Genomic DNA, 19,369 nt, shown 5'->3' with positions numbered 1-19,369 from the left:
CAGTTAACTAGGATCACTTCTGTGCACACATTTTGCTAGTTGAACTCTCAGTTGAACTTATTTCTAAGTTCCTGGGAGGTACCTCACATTTGTTTACTTTTACTACCGATAAGCAGTCATGAGTGGTAGTTCTCTGGTGTGTGAGGAGAAGTGGAAAACGCCCTGGAGGACAAACAGGTGTTAGGGCATTGTCATTCTAGCAAAGCTTATTGACTTCCCCAGTCATCAGCTCTTCCCTCTCTTTGGACATTCTGTGCTCTCCTCGCACTATTGTAATTACAGCACTTATCAGGTGATATTTGCTATTACTATCCGTGCTTCTGTTGCTGCAAGTAGATCAGTGGTTCTCAACCCTTTTTTCTTCTACAGCTTTGTCTCTGGGTATAATTTAGTACTGTTAGTACTGCTGTTTTTTGTTAAGGCTTTAAAAATTCACAAATAATAAGTGAGTATTCTCACTGTAAAGCAAAAAAGCAATAATTACAATTAATTAAAATATTTAAGTTCAATATATTCAATATTTAATATTGATAAGATTTTAAAATGCAAAAGCCTGTGTTGGAATAACAATTTGAGCTTTAGCACTTATAATTGCTTATTTATTCAATCATCGAGACTGTCAGCATCATGTCTTGAATAGTGTCTTCATGACTGGGCCTCCCTCACTTGCCAGTATGCTTTTAGAACTTGTAAAGGCATGCTTTTTGGCTAAGAACTGGAGAAAATTAGGACACCATTGTGAATAGTTGGATGTTAAAAAGTGCTATTACTGGGAATTCCCTGGTGTTTCAGTGGTTAGGACTCTGAGCATGCAGAGGGCATGGTTTCTATCTCTGGTCAGAGGACTAAGATCCCACATGCTTCAAGGCAAAAAAAAAAAAAGAAAGAAAGAAAGCAAAAATTCTATTCAAGGCCAAAAAAAATCTATTGCTGTTATAATTAATTTTCAAAGAACACATTTATTCTTCATTGAAAAATTTAGAAACTTCCTAAGTTTTATACTCATTTAAATCAAAATGGTTGTTTTTGGAGAGATTAGCCACAGTTCTTGAGTAACAGGCATTAACTATTGCTGTTATGTAACCATTTTTTTGTTGTTTCATAATGGTATTTCTATGACTGTGGATCCAAGTTCTCACTCTGCTTTATTTTGCCCTAGGCACTTTCAGTTAGTTAGGTGTTTCAACTGGTTTGTGTGTGAGAAAACGTTATCCCTATGGTTTTCCTCCAGAAATGCTGCATTCAACTTTTCCTAAAATGATTTATTTTTCTGAAAACTCTCCTTTTCCCCCCATAATGATATGTCAGCTGAAAATGTAGCATCATTTATTTCTTTCTGAAAGCGAGATATTGCCTTTACATTTGCTTTAATCCTTAGACTATCTCACCATCTCATCTGGGATGATGTGAGGCGCAGCAGCCTTTTTATCCTAATTATTCCGCAAACAATAGTGAATGTCTACCAGGTCCCAGGCACTGCCTTCAACACTCAGGCTTCATAGAGAGAGAAGCTCCACTCTTCAGAAGCTCCCTATCTGTAGAGAAGCCAGCAGGTAATCTACTAAACACCGTTCTGTGTGCTGCGTGCACAGTACGGAAGGCATGGAGGGCGGGTGGGGCACAAAGGCTGACTGGCGGGCCGAGTCCATCTGGGAGCTCAGGGAAGGTGCTTGGAGAAGGCTAGCTTTGAGCTGAGTCTGGAAAGATGGATCACTTTGTCAGGAATAGGGAAGAAAGGACATTCTAGACAGAAGGAACCACATGGACAAAGCATGGAGATGTGAAGTTGCATGGTGCTTTTGGGAAATGACGAGATGCCTTGTTTAGCTGGAGTGGTCAGGAACTGAGGCAGAGACTGGAGGACAGTACTGTCTTTCTGGAGTGTATTCTTGCTGGCTGGTGTACTTTTTGTATTATATAGTAGAATTAACTGTGGACAAAATAATTGACTGGGGTAATGGAATAATCACAGAGGGATCTATGTGATGCTAACCAAATAAATATAACAAAATAGAATGTAATACAAAATATATAAAACAAAATACCTTTCCTCAAAATTCCCAGAATCTGTTTGTCACTAGAAACAGAACTGTTGAGGAGAGACAGGAAGCAAACTAACTCTTGACTGACGATATTTTCTGTTCTCTTTTCAGCCTCCCTGCATTATTTGGGAACAATGTGGGACACTGTGGATGCTCCCTCTACTCTGCAAATTTGGCCTGGCAGGTAGGTCAGCCTGTGCCCTTTTATGGATTATGTGATTCTTTCTGCCTTTTTTGGATAAGAGTTGTTAACTTGAGAACAAAGGGGCACCTGGACATGGGCATTCATGGATGAACAATGGGGGATTTGTGAACTCCCTGAATTAGTGTGGGGTTGTATGTGCCTGTTGATATACACTTATGCATGTACAAGTTTGGCAAGATGATCTATCATATTTTCAAAGGGAGATATGGCCGTTTGAAAGTCAAGATTCACTGTTTTAGAGTAATAGTAAATGATTATCTTGGTGATTCCTGTGTTAAGTGTGCATAGGTTCCTATGGGATACACACATAAAAACATATATACGTTTTCACACTATTTGCCATAAATTTCAAGGGTATAAAGGGAAATGAATCAACATCTTTCTACAATGGTCCAACTCAAAACTATGGGCCTAAAGGCCATATAATACCTTGTAGATCTAAGATGTATTACTTAGATCACATATTATGTTAAAAAAGATAAGACCAGATTAAAAGAAATGGTGACTGAACACTAGAAATGTAGAAAAGGCATGTAGTATAATTATTCGTCTGGTCAGGCTGCTATATAAGAAAATACCACAGACTGGATAACCTAAACAACAGAAGTTTATTTTCTCACAGTTTTGGAGACTGGAAGTCCAAGGTCAAGCTGTCTGCAGAGTTGATTTTCTCTGATACCTCTCTCCTTGACTTGTGGATGACCATCATCTTGCTGCCTCTTCACGTGGTCATCCCTCTGTGTATCTTAATGTCCTCTTATAAGGACACCAGTCAGATTGAATTAGGACACCCTGTAATGGCCCCATTTTAGTTAATATGTCCTTATATGCCCTGTTTCCAAATGCAGAGCAGAGAGAGGGTAGGGCTTCAACATATGAGATTTGTGGGGAGGGACACAATTCAGGCCGTAACTTATCATAATCAGAGGTCACCCAGAAGGCAGTTGTGATCCAGAGATAATGAGAATGTCTTCTAGACCTCTGGCATGCCTGGCCCACCTTGCAGGTCCCTGGGCTTATACTTGTGGACACTCCAGAGCTTTGTAGACAATACAGGCAGGTAGGGCTGTGTGTCTCTGTCCCTTTCAGCCATCTCAGAAATCCCCAATTGCTTCCAATTGTCCAATTTAAAGTTCTGCTTATAAGCATCATGACACCGTTCCCCTCAACTTGTATCTTGGTCTTGTATCTCAGTCTTCTCTTACTACCTTTCATTAATACCATTTCCTGTATAACTGACTCCAGTTTCCACACTACTTCCCTTCTAGACAGTTTTTCCCTCGGTCTCAGCCTTGCCCTTCTTTTATTTCAAGGCATTGCTCACAACAAAATGTATCTTTGCAAAGATACCAAAGATATATGGACATAGAGGGGAAGAAGGGAGATTGAGAAGATCTTTTTAATTTTGAAAAATGTTCTTTTTGCATGTAGGAAATTCGCTGATAAGCAAGAGCAGAACATTCTCCTGGTCCTTCTTAGAGGAAAATTCTGAATATTTCTGCTTATTTCTAAAAATAGAGGAAATAGTTATTTCTAGAAATGTAGCAACATGTTTATATGCTTTTTCTTAACAAGTGGAAGGATTCATGTGTGTGAGGGGCAAATGTAGCCTTCAGTTGTCCATGTGTAAAAAATAAACATTCTGTTGTAGTTTTAAATGTACACAAAAATTGTGAAGATAGTACAGAGAATTCTTATATACCCTTCATCCAGTTTCCCTTATTGCTAATATTTTCTAATAGCATCGTATGCTTGCTGAAACAAAGAAACTGATATTAACACATGATTATTAAGTACATTCCAGACTTTATTTGATTTCACCAGTTTTTCCTTAATGTTCTCTTTGTATTCTGGGATCCAATTCAGGGTAGCATATTGCACTGAATTGTCATGTCTCCTTAGTCTCTTCTGGTGGATGACAGCTCTTTAGTCTTCCCTTTTTTCTCATGACTGTGGCAGTCTTGAAGAGTACTGTGAGTATTCTTGGGGTTTTTTGAAAAATAGAACAGAGGTAAAATGCCCTTCATTGCTCTATCACAATTATATAATGTTTGTGACAGTCTTTTGATGAAGAGTTTATATTCTGATTAGAGGTAAGTTGAATAAGACTTAAAATAGGCACAGTAGGTGCCAACAAATAGGCAGGACAACAGATGTATAAGCCTTGCTACTCACTTGCAGTTACATAGGTTAGGGCAGTTCAGATATGTGGGATCCACACCAGATAACTGAGGCTGTAAGTAATAACTCTTAAGTAAAGAAAGAAAGCAAAAATGAAACTGTTTGCTGATCTGGTTTTCCTTTTTATTCCAGTTCCCCTTGACACCCTCATTTGTGACAAAACAAATCTACAATGCCCTGAGATCATATGCAGAGTTAGAATGTCATGAGGACATAGAGAAAAAGGACATAGGACAAAGAGAAGAAGAGGGAAGATTACTCTTAAATGAATTCCTCCCCCAAGTCCTAAAATCTTGGATTTTCAGGCAAGCCATTTTTCACATGAGGCAGGGAAAGTTGTTTATGCCGTGAAAATAAACAAGCCTAAAATCTTAGTGCTTAAGACAACAAAGTCTGTACGTCCACCACCGGTAAGTAGGGACCTAGACTGATGGGGGCTGTACCAGCCTAAGACTCATCATCTCAACATGGATTTGCAGGGTGTGCAGGGCAGAGGGAGGAGAGAAAGGATAATCATGTACCAGTGCTTTAGTCTCCTCTCATGTCAGGGGCCAAAGAAGTCATGTTGCTATGCCCAAGGAAGCAAGGAAATAAAATCTTCCCATATGTCCGGGAAGGGGAAATACGGATGAGCACTGGAAATGTTCCTGGGCATTCATTTTATTTATTATAAATCTCTTCTGTAACACCAACATAGGGGATCAGACTATGCCAACCCCAAATATACCACTTTGGCATAAGGATTTATTTTGATTCGGAGTCAAATGAGAATCAAGAGATGCAGAAGCAAAGTCTTTGTGGAACTTCTTTTATTTGTTTAAAAGAAGACACTTCTGAAAAGTAAGGACTGCTATACATATCCTCTCCTGGAGGAGTCTGATGACCATGAGGAAGACAGAAAATCAGTGCCAGGATGGATCTGCACATGTAAACCCTACTCCATTAGTGTCTCACATACATTTACCTTTTCACAGTTTGCCACCCTTGAAAGCCTAAGTTCATTTTCCTTTGCCCTGTCAGTTCTCTACAGATTTATTGGTTTTGTCTTAAGATGCTGTTTCAGCCCAAGTTCTCACCACCTCTTTAAGTTACTCTTTATTGAGTTTTTGCCTGTGTAATTTCACTGCATGCATTAATATAATGTTTTCTCTTATTAACCTGTCTTTTGTCAGTCTGATTTTACAGGGTGCTGGCTGGAGAACCTAGGAGAGTAAAAGGAAACAGAATTTTTTCCTTCTCTATACCAATATCAAGTGGCCTCGCAAGAATATCTCTGTCCTGCCATGTACCAAACAGGGAGAGTAAAACAAATGTAGCTCCTTCAAAAAAGCTCAGGGGAAGAGGAAAATCATTTTTACAACTACTTCCTCTTCTGATTTCTGATGACACTGATGGTTCTGGTAACCAGAGGTTGGATTCCCCTCTGACTTATGGTTTTTATAGATATTAATCAAAGCTTCTGAAAGAGCTAAAGAGAGATATTCAAGGAAGAATAGTAAAGACCAGAGTTCACCATGGTTCGATGGGGATATATTTAGATTCACAAGGATCTATTCCTGTGCTGTGCTATGTTAAGTCACCTCAGTCGTGTCCGAGGCTCCTCTGCCCATCTATTTCTACACTGGTTCTTTTGGTGGCTGTCTTTGGAATCAGCCTGTGCAAGACAGACTGAGAATGAAGGTGGAAATCAAATGGGACCGTAGGGGGCCATAATGAGAATAGTACAAAACTAAAGACTATTCTGAGGAGACAGGGAAAGGCATCTTATTTCTTTGTTTTCCAGCCAATGATCAACTTTGAAATCCTGCTGAGAGTTCATGTGCTGGTATGAGCAAAATGGAGGTGGAGGGCAGGCTAGTTTTGGATGACTATTTGTAAGGAACTTGGCCAGAGGACTAAAGACAGACCCACATGTACACACAAACACATACAGCCAAAATCTCTGAGCCAGAGAGTGAGTCAGTCAGTGTGAAAGCCATTCCCCTGGGGACATTGTTGGCTAACCCTTGGCTCACCCTCTTGTAGAATTTTGCCTGTCCCACTGACAGTTGTGAAGTGTGTATCTGTTAATATTCTGCTTGCTGTCCTGAGGATTCCTGAGGGAGGGTTTTCAAGCTATATGGGCTCTCTGAGGAATTACTGGACTAATCGGTTTACCTTCTGATCTCCACTTGACATGTAGTATTCTTTGGTTCAGGTCAGTGAACTTTGGTCCTTTAAGCAGTTGGACTTGGAGATCACCAGCTTTTTCATGGTTTTCAGCATGCAAGTAGCACAGATAGAAAGTCATTGCCTTAATTGTTTGTCCGGAGCCACCGGGATGGGCCCAGTCCGTGACAAGGTCATGGGACGAGAGAGGAACCTGCAAGGCAGCTCTTCCTCACATGGGGCTGCCCCGGGGGCCCAATATGTCCCCTCCGGAGCCACCGGGACGAGAAAGGAACCTGCAAGGCAGCTCTTCCCCTCGAGGTTGTCCCAGGGGCCTGGTATGTCCCTTTCTTCCTTCTGTCTTACTGTTGTTGGGCTTTCTATTAATTTTTAGAAAGAATAATGTATAGTAATAAGGCCTCACTGGAAAAATCCAAGCCTTTTTGGAGATGCTCATGATTGCTCTGGCTCAGGACACGACCATAAACATTAAGTCAAAGAAATAAGGCCGCAGTTATCGTCTGGCTGATTGCTTAAAAGATTATAATGTTCTAGAACAGAAAAGTGTAGAGGTATTTAGATTTAGAAGTAGATATACTGCTTTAGTTTACTTGCTCCTTGGTTGATGTAAATCCATGGCTGATTCGCGTCAATGTGTGACGAAAACCACTAAAATGTTGTGGGGTGGTTGGCCTCCAGCTAATAGAAATAAATGGAAAAAAGAAAGATGGAATCTACATTAAAAAAAAAAGTAGATATACTGCTTTAGTTTACTTGCCCCTTGGTTGAAAGGGTTTTCATCATTGCTATTTCCTTGCTGCTATTTGTTCATTGTTTCCTTTTCTTTAAACAACACGGGATATTATAGGTATTTTTGTAAAATTAGAAAGTGGGGTATATAGGATTTTAATAGAAGATTTATATTAACCAGCTTCACTGCCATTATCTCACTATTAATAGAGATGTTTTGCTGCTTTAGAGGTGTTTTTGCTGTTTAATAGTTAATCATTGTAAACTGAGATTTTGTGGTTTCAGGTAAAGAAAAATATCAGGTTTTTCTCGTGGTACTATTCTCAGAAATGTCAAACATGTTACTGTGACCCTTCCCATGTATTGTTTTATTGTCCAAAGAATTTACACTATACCTGAGATTTGTGGAACATTGTTTTTGTTAGAGTGAGAATGTTAGGCCATTGAGGCAAGAAGACTATGTATGGGACATTTAAGTATAAACCCTGTAACCAGAAACGTTCTAGATGAATGCATAGGGGAAAAACATGGGAAAAATATTGACGGAAGCACAAACCAATATCTGATGTAGTATGTGGTGACTTAAGGGTGAGGTAATATTCATTCTATAAAAACTGAGCTATCCTAAAAAAAAAATAAAAAAAAAGCTACCTCTTCTACGCAACCGTCTGTGTCTGTGTGTCTGTCTGTCTTCTTCCTCGCCGACGCCACTCATCCCTTGGGTATTCCTGGTCCTGCTGGGGCTGGACCTTGGCAATTGTTGTCAGGATCAGGCTCATCTGCAGGACTCAGAGGAAGGCGTCTCAGGAAAAAGCTGGAAATGTGGACATGACATGAAGGCCCCTTGCTCTCCTTCACTCTTGTTTGGCACTCCCAGGGGCCGCTTTACCTATGTGGACAATTCTCATTTCTTAGACCACAGTCTCCCACATTGCAGGCAGATTCATAACCATCTGAACCACCAGGGAAGCCCATGAATGAATATACAAATCCCAAAAGTCCCAAATCTAAGCAGTGAATACAACCCATTCTGAAACCGTTTATTACTGACTTCCTATTAGAAGGTGTTACCTCTGGAAGAGTTGAAATGTATACATTAGTCAGATATGCAGATATATTTTATAGCATCCTTATTTTCTATGATTAAGCTAATCAGTATTCAAAAAGTCCCTGCTCGCCTGGAAAGCCAGGCAAGCCTGAGGAAGGGAACAACATGGGCAGCACTTATATTTGTAAGCATTGTCTCAGTTTCTCCTGATTTATAGTGTTTTTCAGCTGATTCAGTCTCTCTGGGGTAACTGTGTGCAGTTCCAGAGCTTCTGCCTGTCCCCCTACTCCTGCCTGGGGTGGTGTCTAGGTATATGAGAGGGTTTACGTAACTTCAGAGTCCTTGTCTCCTAAATCTGTGTGAGCAAGTCTTTGTTTCCCTCTGTTTTCCTCTGGGCGGTCTGCTGGGGTCTTATCCCTTCTCTGTTATCTGCTGCTGGGCAGCCAACTTTGCGTGGGCTTTGGGGTATCATTGCCAAACCCACTCCTGAAGTTCATGCCCCAGCTGTTTGCCTGTGGTCTTGACATCCCCCTGTGCACAGAAGCCTCTTCATCTGAATCCCAGGCCTGATCTACAGCCATAACACCCTGAACGTGCCTGATCTCTTCTGAATCCCAGGCCTGGACCAACCCCACACATCTATACCCACCCCCAGTTCCTCACCCTGAGATACTGGGGACTTCTGAATCCCTGCTTGCTACTCTCACCTGTTCAGAGCTTACGTGAAGATCTTCCCCAACCCACCCTCTGCAGTGCTAGGACTTGCATATCATGCTGGAGTTGGTGCTTAAGTGGTACACGAGGCTCCGACTAGACTTACTATGCCTGGTGAAATAGGCCACCAGCCCAAATGACCTTGGTTCCTCAGACTCATGCGTATTTGTACTGTTGCACCCAAGAAAGCTGATATCTGAGTTCTTTGCTCCATCTTACCTTCACTCCCCTGCTCCAATATTTTACTTGCTACAAGTGATGGACTTTTTACTTCTTATCTGGTAGGAACTTCCTTGAATAAAAATAAAAGAAGTGTTTTCTAAGTAGAAATCTAGCTGTTTAAAGGGACTAACTGCAGAGATGGAGTTAGATTCCTTCCATGGCCCTGATAAGGAGAACCTGTTATACCTAGTAACTTACCAAGAAGTTCAGCTTTTGATTAATCTGTTTTCATCAAACTCTTCAATGCTGGCAATATTTATCATGCACTAAATTTACTGTGTTTGTGTAGTTTTCTAGACCTGCCAACTAAGCCTGAGAACATTTCTTGTGTCTTCTACTATAGGAAAAATTTTACTTGCACCTGGAGTCCAGAGAAAGAAGCTAATTTTATATCTACACAGTCAGGAGAACTTCGTGAGTATGGGAGCTTTTGTGCCATCAGGGAGAGTAAGGGGAAGAGGCAGAGGTTCCCACTTTAACTCCTGACTCAAGTTGCTTAGACAGTAAGTAATATGTTTTCTCAATTATAGCTTCTAGATAACCATTATTTGCATCCAGTGGCTGGGGTGATATCTTGGTTATTTGCAACCATACTGGTAGGATCTAAAGCTAAGAGGGAGGGGAGGATGCTTGTATAACCATTACACTACATTACCCTGTTGGCCATTTTTGCACTCTATGATAACCATGGAAAACCCTGAGATCCTTTCTGCTTTCAAAATTCCATGATTCTCTATTTCTGTATGTTCAGGCTCTGCTCCCTCACCCCTGCCTTTACAAATCCTTACAAAGTGGGCCCCCTCTTCTGGTCTCAGCCTGTTTCATCTCCCACATAGTCCCTAGAGGACTATAGCAATAGCCACCTCCTTGATTCCTACAATATGTGTAGTTGTTTTCATTAAGTTATAGCTTGATAAGGTTTAAGTTATCTATCTAAGAAACTAATTGTAATGAGTTTTCTGAAAACAGTGTACACCAGTGGCAAAAAAATCAATCTGAAAAATATGAAGAATATAAAAAATCACCCAAAATCCCACCACCAAAGGTAACAATGTTTAACATTTTAATGAAGGCATTTCTAGACACCTTTAAGAAGAGTTATGTAAATATGTAAGTTCATATTAATGTAGTCATTATTTATATAATATGCATCTTGCTTTTTTCACCATTAATAGAGTACCAGGCATCTTTCCATATCATTAAATATAGTTGTAGTAAAAACTATCATTTTAAATTCTATTTATGTATCTACTGTAATTTATTTAACAAATTCTTTTTATTTTTTCTTTTTTTTTTTCTATGTGTGTTAATTTTTTTTTATTAGTTGGAGGCTAATTACTTCACAACATTTCAGTGGGTTTTGTCATACATTGATATAAATCAGCCATAGAGTTACACGTATTCCCCATCCCGATCCCCCCTCCCACCTCCCTCTCCACCCGATTCCTCTGGGTCTTCCCAGTGCACCAGGCCCGAGCACTTGTCTCAGACTATTTTTTTCCTTTAAGAATAAGTTCTCAAGGTTAGAATCTGAGATTTTCAAGAGCCTATTCATTATTTTTTACGAATAGGAAATATGTTATATGACTGTAACTTTTGATGGACTTACAGGATTCCCAGGGAGGTCTCCATGGTAACTTTTCTCTCTTCTTGAAGCTGAGGAAGGAATCTGGAGAGATAAACATCAATTTCTGGACTATATAGTTCTCAAGAGAGACCCAGAAGGAAGCTACCAAATACATGCTTAATATATTAAATATGCTTATGTTTCTAAACTGCTGTACTAAACTAATGCTGAATCATTTTTTCCTTCAAAGGTGTTATTTACATGAAAATGATACTTGTAATTCTACAAGTAAAAATGGTTCTTCATGCTCTTTTTATTCAAGATTAACACCACCAGATATTTACATTATTCAAGTGGAGGCTCAAAATGCATATGGTATAATTAAATCTGATATTAACATATTGGGACTTAAATACCATAAGTAAGTATCACTTTATATTCTTATGTACTTTTTTTTATTAAAATATACCCTCTTCTTTTTTTTTTAAAGAGATATCTGTGAACTAAAAAGTAGATTCACAGCTCAAGTATATACTAGGTGTATGTTATGGATATATGGAAAATTTGTCTTCTTTTGAAGAAGGAAAAGAGAGGGAGGATCAGAGGGAAGATGAAAGGAAGGAAGGAGGGAACTGACCAAAAAAAAAAAAAAAGAATGAGAAGAAACATTTTGCTGGTCCTTGATTTTCTCTTGCAGTTTGTACCATAAATTATATTAGAAGAAACAGTGTTTCTCCTTCAAAACATTATTGCTCCTGTAGGAGAAAGTAAAACTCTTATTTTGAAAAATATCTCACTGATTGTTACCTTTTAAATTCTTTTTCAAAGAGTAGTTTTTACTATTTAATTTTAAAATAACATCATTTGTGAGATATAATTCACATGTGATAAGATTCACCTTTTTTGTTATTTATTTTTAACTGGAGGATAATTGCTTTACAATATTGTGTTGGTTTTTGCCATACCTCAACATGAATCAGCCATAGGTATACATATGTCCCCTCCCTCTTGAACCTCCATCCCATTCCCCACCCCAAAGATTCACTGTTCAAAAATGACAATTCACCAGTTTTTAAAAATCATATTCACAAAGTTATACAAATATCATCAGGATCTAGTTCCAGAAACTTTTCATCACCCCTCAAAGAAACTTCATGCCCATTAGCAGAAATCCTTAATTCCACCTTCCCCTTGGTCTCTGGCAGTCACTAATCTATTTTTCTGTCTTTATGGATTTACTTATTTTTGAAAATTCATATAAACGTAATGATACAGTATAGTCCTTGTGTCTTATTTCTTTCACAGCATAATGTTTTAAAGGTTCAATCCATCTTGTAGCATTTATTCCTTTTTATAGCTGAATAATAATCCATCATAGGGACATATTACATTATGTTCAACCATACATTGGTTGATAGACATTTGAGTTGTTCCCACTTTTTGGTTATGAATGCTGCAATTATGAATATATGTGTACAAATTTTTGTTTGGATATAGGCTTCAATTCTCTTAGATATATACCTAATGAAATTGCTGTGTCATATAACTCAGTCTTTAACTTTTTGAGGAACTGCTGAATTTTACCAAAATGGCTGTATCATTTCACATTCCCACCAGCAATTTATAAAGTTACTAGCTTCTCCATATCCTCACCGACACACTAGTTATTGCACTTTTTTTTTTATCATAACCATCCTAGTGGGTATTAGGGAACTTCCCCGATGGGTATTACATCATACCTCACTGTTCTGATTTGCACTTACCAAATAATCAATGATATTGAGCATCTTTTCATGTGCTAATTGGCCATTTGTACATCTTCTCTGGAAAAATGTTAATCCATGTATTTGCTGATTTTACAATTATGTTGTCTTTTTATTGTTCAATTTTAAGAGTTCTTTTTGCAAGGAGCTGTGCTCTGAAGCATGTGAGATCTTAGTTCCCCTACTAGGGATCAACCTAAGCTCCCTGCAGTGGAAGAGTGAGTATTAATCACTGGATTGCCAGGGAAGTTCGAGTTCTTTATATATTCTGGGTATCAGCTCCTTATAAGATATGTTTTGCACATATTTTCTTTCTTCCTGTGGGTTATGTTTTCAATTTCTTAATGATGTCCTTTGAAACTAAAACATAATTTAATCTTGATGATTTTATTATAATTTATCTATTTTTTCCTTTATTGCTTGTGCTCAGGAGTCAGAACTAATAAACTAGTACCAAACCTGAGGTCACAAAGATTCCTACTGTTTTCTTTTAAAGACTATAGTTTTAGCCCTTACATTTAGTTCTATGATCCTTTCTGAGTTAATTTTTAAGCAAAATTAACAAACTTTGTATTCCTGAAATAAATCTCACGTGGTTGTAAGTGTATAATGCTTTCTATATGTTGCTGAATTTGGACTGATAGTTTTTTTGTTGAGGACTTTTTCTTCTATCTTCATAGGGGATATTGGTCTGTTGCTTTCTTTCTTGTGAAATATTTGTCTGTTTTTGGCATCATGGAAATACTGGCCTCATAGAATGAGTTGGAAAGTGTTTCCTGGTCCTGTTTTTGAAAAAGTTACAGGGATCAAGACCATCCACAAGAAAAAGAAATGCAAAAGAGCAAAATGGCTGTCTGAGGAGGCCTTACAAATAGCTGTGTAAAGAAGAGAAGTGAAAAGCAAAGGAGAAAAGGAAAGATATACCCATTTGAATGCAGTTCCAAAGAAGAGCAAGGAGAGATAAGAAAGCCTTCCTCAGTGATCAATGCAAAGAAATAGGGGAAAACAATAGAATGGGAAAGTCTAGAGATCTCTTCAATAAAATTAGAGATACCAAGGGAACATTTCATGCAAAGATGGGCACAATAAAGGCCAGAAATGGTATGGACCTAACAGAAGCAGAAGATATTAAGAGGTGGCATGAATACACAGAAGAACTGTACAAAAAAGATCTTCATGACCCAGATAATCATGACGGTGTTATCATTCACCTAGAGCCAGAAATCCTGGAATGTGAAATCAAGTGGACCTTAGGAAGCATCACTATGAGCAAAGCTAGTGGAGGTGATGGAATTCCAGTAGAGCTGTTTCAAATCCTGGAAGATGATGCTGTGAAAGTGCTGCACTCAACATGCCAGTAAATTTGGAAAACTCAGCAGTGGCCACAGGACTGGAAAAGGTCAGTTTTCATTCCAATCCCAAAGAAAGGCAATCCCGAAGAATGTTCAAACTACCGCACAATTGCCCTCATCTCACACGCTAGTAAAGTAATGCTCAAAATTTCTCCAAGCCAGGCTTCAGCAATACGTGAACCATGAACTTCCATATGTTCAAGCTGGTTTTAGAAAAGGCAGAGGAACCAGAGATCAAATTGCCAACATCTGCTGGACCATCAAAAAAATAAGAGAGTTCCAGAAAAACATCTATTTCTGCTTTATTGACTACGCCAAATCCTTTGACTGTGTGGCTCACAATAAACTGAGGAAAATTCTGAAAGAGATGGGAATACCAGACCACCTGACCTGCCTCTTGAGAAACCTGTATGCAGGTCAGGAAGCAACAGTCAGAACTGGACATGGAACAACAGACTGGTTCCAAATAGGAAAATGAGTATGTCAAGGCTGTATATTGTTATGCTGCTTATTTAACTTATATGCAGAGTACATCATGAGAAACGCTGGGCTGGAAGAAGCACAAGCTGGAATCAAGATTGCCAGGAGAAATATCAATAACCTCAGATATGCAGATGACACCACCCTTATGGCAGAAAGTGAAGAAGAACTAAAGAGCCTCTTGATGAAAGTGAAAGAGCAGAGTGGAAAAGTTGGCTTAAAGCTCAACATCCAGAAAACTATGATCATGGCATCTGGTCCCATCACTTCATGGCAAATAGATGGGCAAACAGTGGAAACAGTGGCTGACTTTATTTTGGGGCTCCAAAATCACTTGCAGATGGTGATTGCAGTCATGAAATTAGAAGACACTTGCTCCTTGGGAGGAAAGTTATGACCAGCCTAGACAGCATATTAAAAAGCAGAGCCATTATCTTGCCAACAAAGATCCATCTAGTCAAGGCTGTGGTTTTTCCAGTAGTCATGTATGGATGTGAGAGTTGGACTATAAAGAAAGCTGAGTGCAGAAGAACTGATGCTTTTAAACTGTGGTGTTGGAGAAGACTCTTGAGAGTCTCTTGGGCTGCAAGGAGATCCAACCAGTCCATCCTAAAGGAGATCAATGCTGGGTGTTCATTGGAAGGACTGATGTTGAAGCTGAAACTCCAATACTTCGGCCACCTGATGAGAAGAACTGATTCATTTGAAGACCCTGATGCTGGGAAAGATTGAGGGCAGGAGGAGAAGGGGACGACAGAGGCTGAGATGGCTGGATGGCATCACCGACTCAGTGGCCATGAGTTTGGGCAAACTCCGGGTGTTGGTGATGGACAGGGACGCCTGGCGTGCCGCGGTTCATGGGATCGCAAAGAGTCGGGCACTACTGAGTGACTGATCTGAACTGAACTGAAAGATCAGTGGTAATTCGTCTTTAAACCTCTGGTACATCTCAGCAGTTTAGGTATCTGGGCCTCAGATTTTCTTTTTGTGAAATGTTTGACTTGGGTTTCTTTTAAAAACATTTTTAGGAACTCCCTTTGGAAGGCTTACATCACACTGCTAACATTGGCTCTACCTCTTGACGATGGGCCTGAAAGGGGCAAGGCTTTTCACTTCTTAAACACAAACTTCTATTTTATTATTATCTTTACTTTCTTAAAATTAACATATATTACTTTAGCAAAAATGTAAATTAATGGAAAACAGTATGAAAGTTCAAAAAAAATTAAAAATACCACTACCATGTTAAAAATACAACTACCAAATTAAAAACTACAACTCCCAAATTAAAAATATAACTACTAGCAATTCCAATTCTGGTATTATCTAAATAGGATCTTATTAGGATCGTAAAGAAATACTTGCATTTCCATGTTCATTGCAATATTATTCATAATAGCCAAGATATAGAAACAGCCTAAATGCCCACCAACAGAATCATGAATAAAGAAATTGTGCTATATATATACACTGCAGCTATTACTGTAGCTATTTTGGAAAGCAAAATGACATTTTGTGGGAAGTAGCCCTAACAATGTTTATGCTGTTGTTTTTTGTTGTTTAGTCACTAAGTCATGTCCAACTCTTTTGCAACCCCATGGACTCTAACCCTCCAGGCTCCTCTGTCCGTGGGATCCTCCAGGCAAGAATACTGGAGTGGGTTGCCCTTTCCTTCTGCAAGGGATCTCCCAACCCAAGGATCAAACCCACATCTCCTGCACTGGCAGGTGGGTTCTTTACCACTGAACCACCTGGGAAGACCCAAAATGTTTATACCTTTTAATTTAATCCTTCTGTCCTAGGGGATCTAAGGAAGCCATGAGAGATGCAGACAAAGATACAACTGTCATCCACTTACTTGTTCACTTAACAAATATCTGAAATTTGCTAAGTGCCAAGTGTTAATCCAAGGCCTTGTGATGGAGACTCAGCTTCTGTTCTCAGGGGAGCTTTAAAACAAGAAATTGGAAACACTATGTACACTAATAGAGAAAGTGTCAAATTCTGTTCCTCTATAAGAGAATATTATGAAGCTTTGAAATCATGTTTTGAAAAATTTTAATGCAAAGGGATGTTTGCTGGTTTCATAATGTTTTTCAAAAAGACAAAAGATTTATTTAGCATAACATCATTTTCAAAAAAAAAAATACAAATTCTTGTATAGGAAAAAGCCTGGAAATACACCAAAATGCTAATAAGGATGATCTCTGGTTGATTGCAAGAAGGACATGGCAACCCACTGCAGTATTCTTGCCTGGGGAATCCCATGGACAGAGGAGCCTGGCGGGCTAGAGTCCATGGGATCACAGAGAATCCGACATGACTGAAGCAACTTAGCATGCATGCCGGTTGATAGAATTATGGTTGACTACATTTTTCTTTGTAGTTTTTCTATATTTAAAAAATTTGGGGAGGACTTCCCTGATGGTCCAGTGGTCAAGACTCCGCCTTCCAATGCAGGGAGCGTGGGTTCGATCCCTGGATAGGGAACTAGATCCTACAAGCTACAACTATGAGTTCTCAAGCTGCAACTCTGCAACTTAGACCTGGCACAACCAAATAAATGCATTCAAATAAATAATTTTTGAAATGAGCCTATGTTACTTTTATAACCCCCCCCACACACACACTTTTTCAAGGAGAGATTTAGGGTGAGAATGTTTGTAGTGTTCAGGGGAGATGAGAGGTGCTTTCCACTGGACACTTCTTCATCCTGAAGGTCAAAGAAAGAGAGATGGGGAGAATAGACAAGAGGAGCAACCCATTCTCTGGTCATGGAGTTTCCTTTTACCTCCCTTCTGTTTGACAAAAGATCTCAACCAGTCAGTAAAAGGCTGATTTGTTTAAAAAAAATCTCAGAAATATAGCCTTTCCTCACTGGACATTCTCTTTTGAAGGAGTGGGAGGTGGCAACATTCTTTTTGTCCTGCTTTCCTAAAGCCTTGTGCATACACTAAATCACGAAATATGCACTATCATTTCCTTTTCAATTCTGGGTGGATGTTATTAGCACTTTCTGGTCTTTGTGCAAATACAAGAACTGTATGATTTTTATTTTCAGCTAAAATCGAGCCTCCTAAGATTTCCAGTGTGAAACCAGTTTTGGGCCTCAAAAAAATGGTTCAAATAAAATGGACACAGCCTGTGTTGGCACCTAAGTCATCTACTTTAAATTATGCACTTCGATTCAGAGCAGTAAATAGTACCCACTGGGTAAGTTACGCCATTATAATGTTTCTCAGAGAATTATTGATGTTTGTTGATCTGGAATCAATTTTTTTCTATTTTCTACATTTAAAATAGAAGATAGACAATAGTGAATACTTTTCTCCCCAGTTTCCCATTTGGGCCTTTTAGATTGGAAAAGTGTTTTACCATATGCATCTTGCATTCTGAACATAGGGGCATACAAAAAAGTGATAAATTTATTTTTGCATTTCATTCTGTTTTGTGTCTAGCTACATTGGTTCTTGAGAGTCTATAGCTTGGGAATTTCCTTTTAAATTGTTCTAAACTTTGTGATCTATAACACATATTTAGAAACGTGAACAAAATATAAATATTGCATTTAACAAATTATTATTAAGTCAGTGTGCATGTAAAAACCACTGATATAAAAAATAGCATGCGATAGCCCCCTGCCTACCTTTTTCTGATAACACTCTCCTCCTGCCTTTAGAACCAATGATTATCCTAATTTTCATGGTAATTGCTTCTTTGCTTTTCATTATGGTATTACCATGTAGGCCTGCATCCCTAAACAATGTAGTTTGAGATGGTATATAAATGGAATCCATATACTTTGTATTTTCTTTATGTTTGACTCCTCTCTCTCAATATTGTGTTTTTAAGATCCATTCATGTTTTACAGTGCTGGTGTTTATACATTTTTATTTATTCCAATGTAGTCTTCTGTTGCATGTACACAATGGAATCATGGCTTTAATTTGCATTTACCTGACTTTTAATGAGATTGTATGTCTTTTCATGTATTTATTGGCCACGTGGAATCCTTCTTTTTGAAGTATTGATTTAAGCCTTTTGCACACTTTTTTTCTTTTGGAAGATCTGATTTTTTAATTGACTCATAGGAGTTACTTACATATTCTGTTTATGAGTCTTTATTTTTTATGTGTCTTGTAAACATCTCTCACTAAGCAGCTTGCCTTTTCACTTTCTTAATGGTAACTTTAGAGGAACAGAACTTCTTAATATGAATACTGTCAAATTTTATCAAGGTTTCCCTTTATATTTAATTGTCTTTTGCATCTTGAGAAATATTTTCTTACCTCAAAATTCAGAAATAATTATCATATTTCCATAATGCAGTCTGATATTATATCAACTTTCTATTTCTAACCAACTTACATTATTGACTCTTAGCTTCCAGCCAATTAAATCATTTAAATCTTTAAGATTTCCCCCCCCAACACACAAAAGATTTTCTAGTAAGAATATTCCCACTGTCTTATAACTTATCCCTTTTTAACCTAAAATGCTGATGTTTCATTTATTCCTATTGAATTTCTTCAGGTTGGTCTTATCCATCTTTTTGGCCTATTGAGAATCTTTATTCTATTACCCAAAGCTTGTAGTTAATTTTCTACTTTCTAACTTTTCTATAAACCTTCGAGTTAACTTTTTACTTTCTAATTTTTTAATATCTTCAGATTTGATAACATTTTTATACCTTCATCTAATCATTGATCAAAGAATGACTACACTGGAGCCCACCCAAAGACATCAGCCTCTCCTTTGTGCTAAAAGAAGCTCATTTACTCAAGCTTCTTTGAATATAGAAGACCACCACAACCATTAGCCTACTTTTTTCATCTTGGCCATGAGGCCATCACTAGACTTTTTCCTTTATTGAAGCCATGGTACTATATCCAGTGCA

General features: G+C 38.4%; 1 pseudogene; it reads left to right on the top strand.

Moving 5' to 3' along the window:
* The window catches only part of LOC122435671, a 37,459-nt pseudogene that overhangs the window by 13,053 nt on the left and 5,037 nt on the right, over positions 1-19,369 (top strand).

The sequence above is a fragment of the Cervus canadensis genome, chromosome X, assembly GCF_019320065.1.
Source record: "Cervus canadensis isolate Bull #8, Minnesota chromosome X, ASM1932006v1, whole genome shotgun sequence".
NCBI lineage: Eukaryota > Metazoa > Chordata > Mammalia > Artiodactyla > Cervidae > Cervus > Cervus canadensis.
Note: the sequence above shows the minus strand (reverse complement) of the source record. Positions and strands in the feature narration are given on the sequence as shown.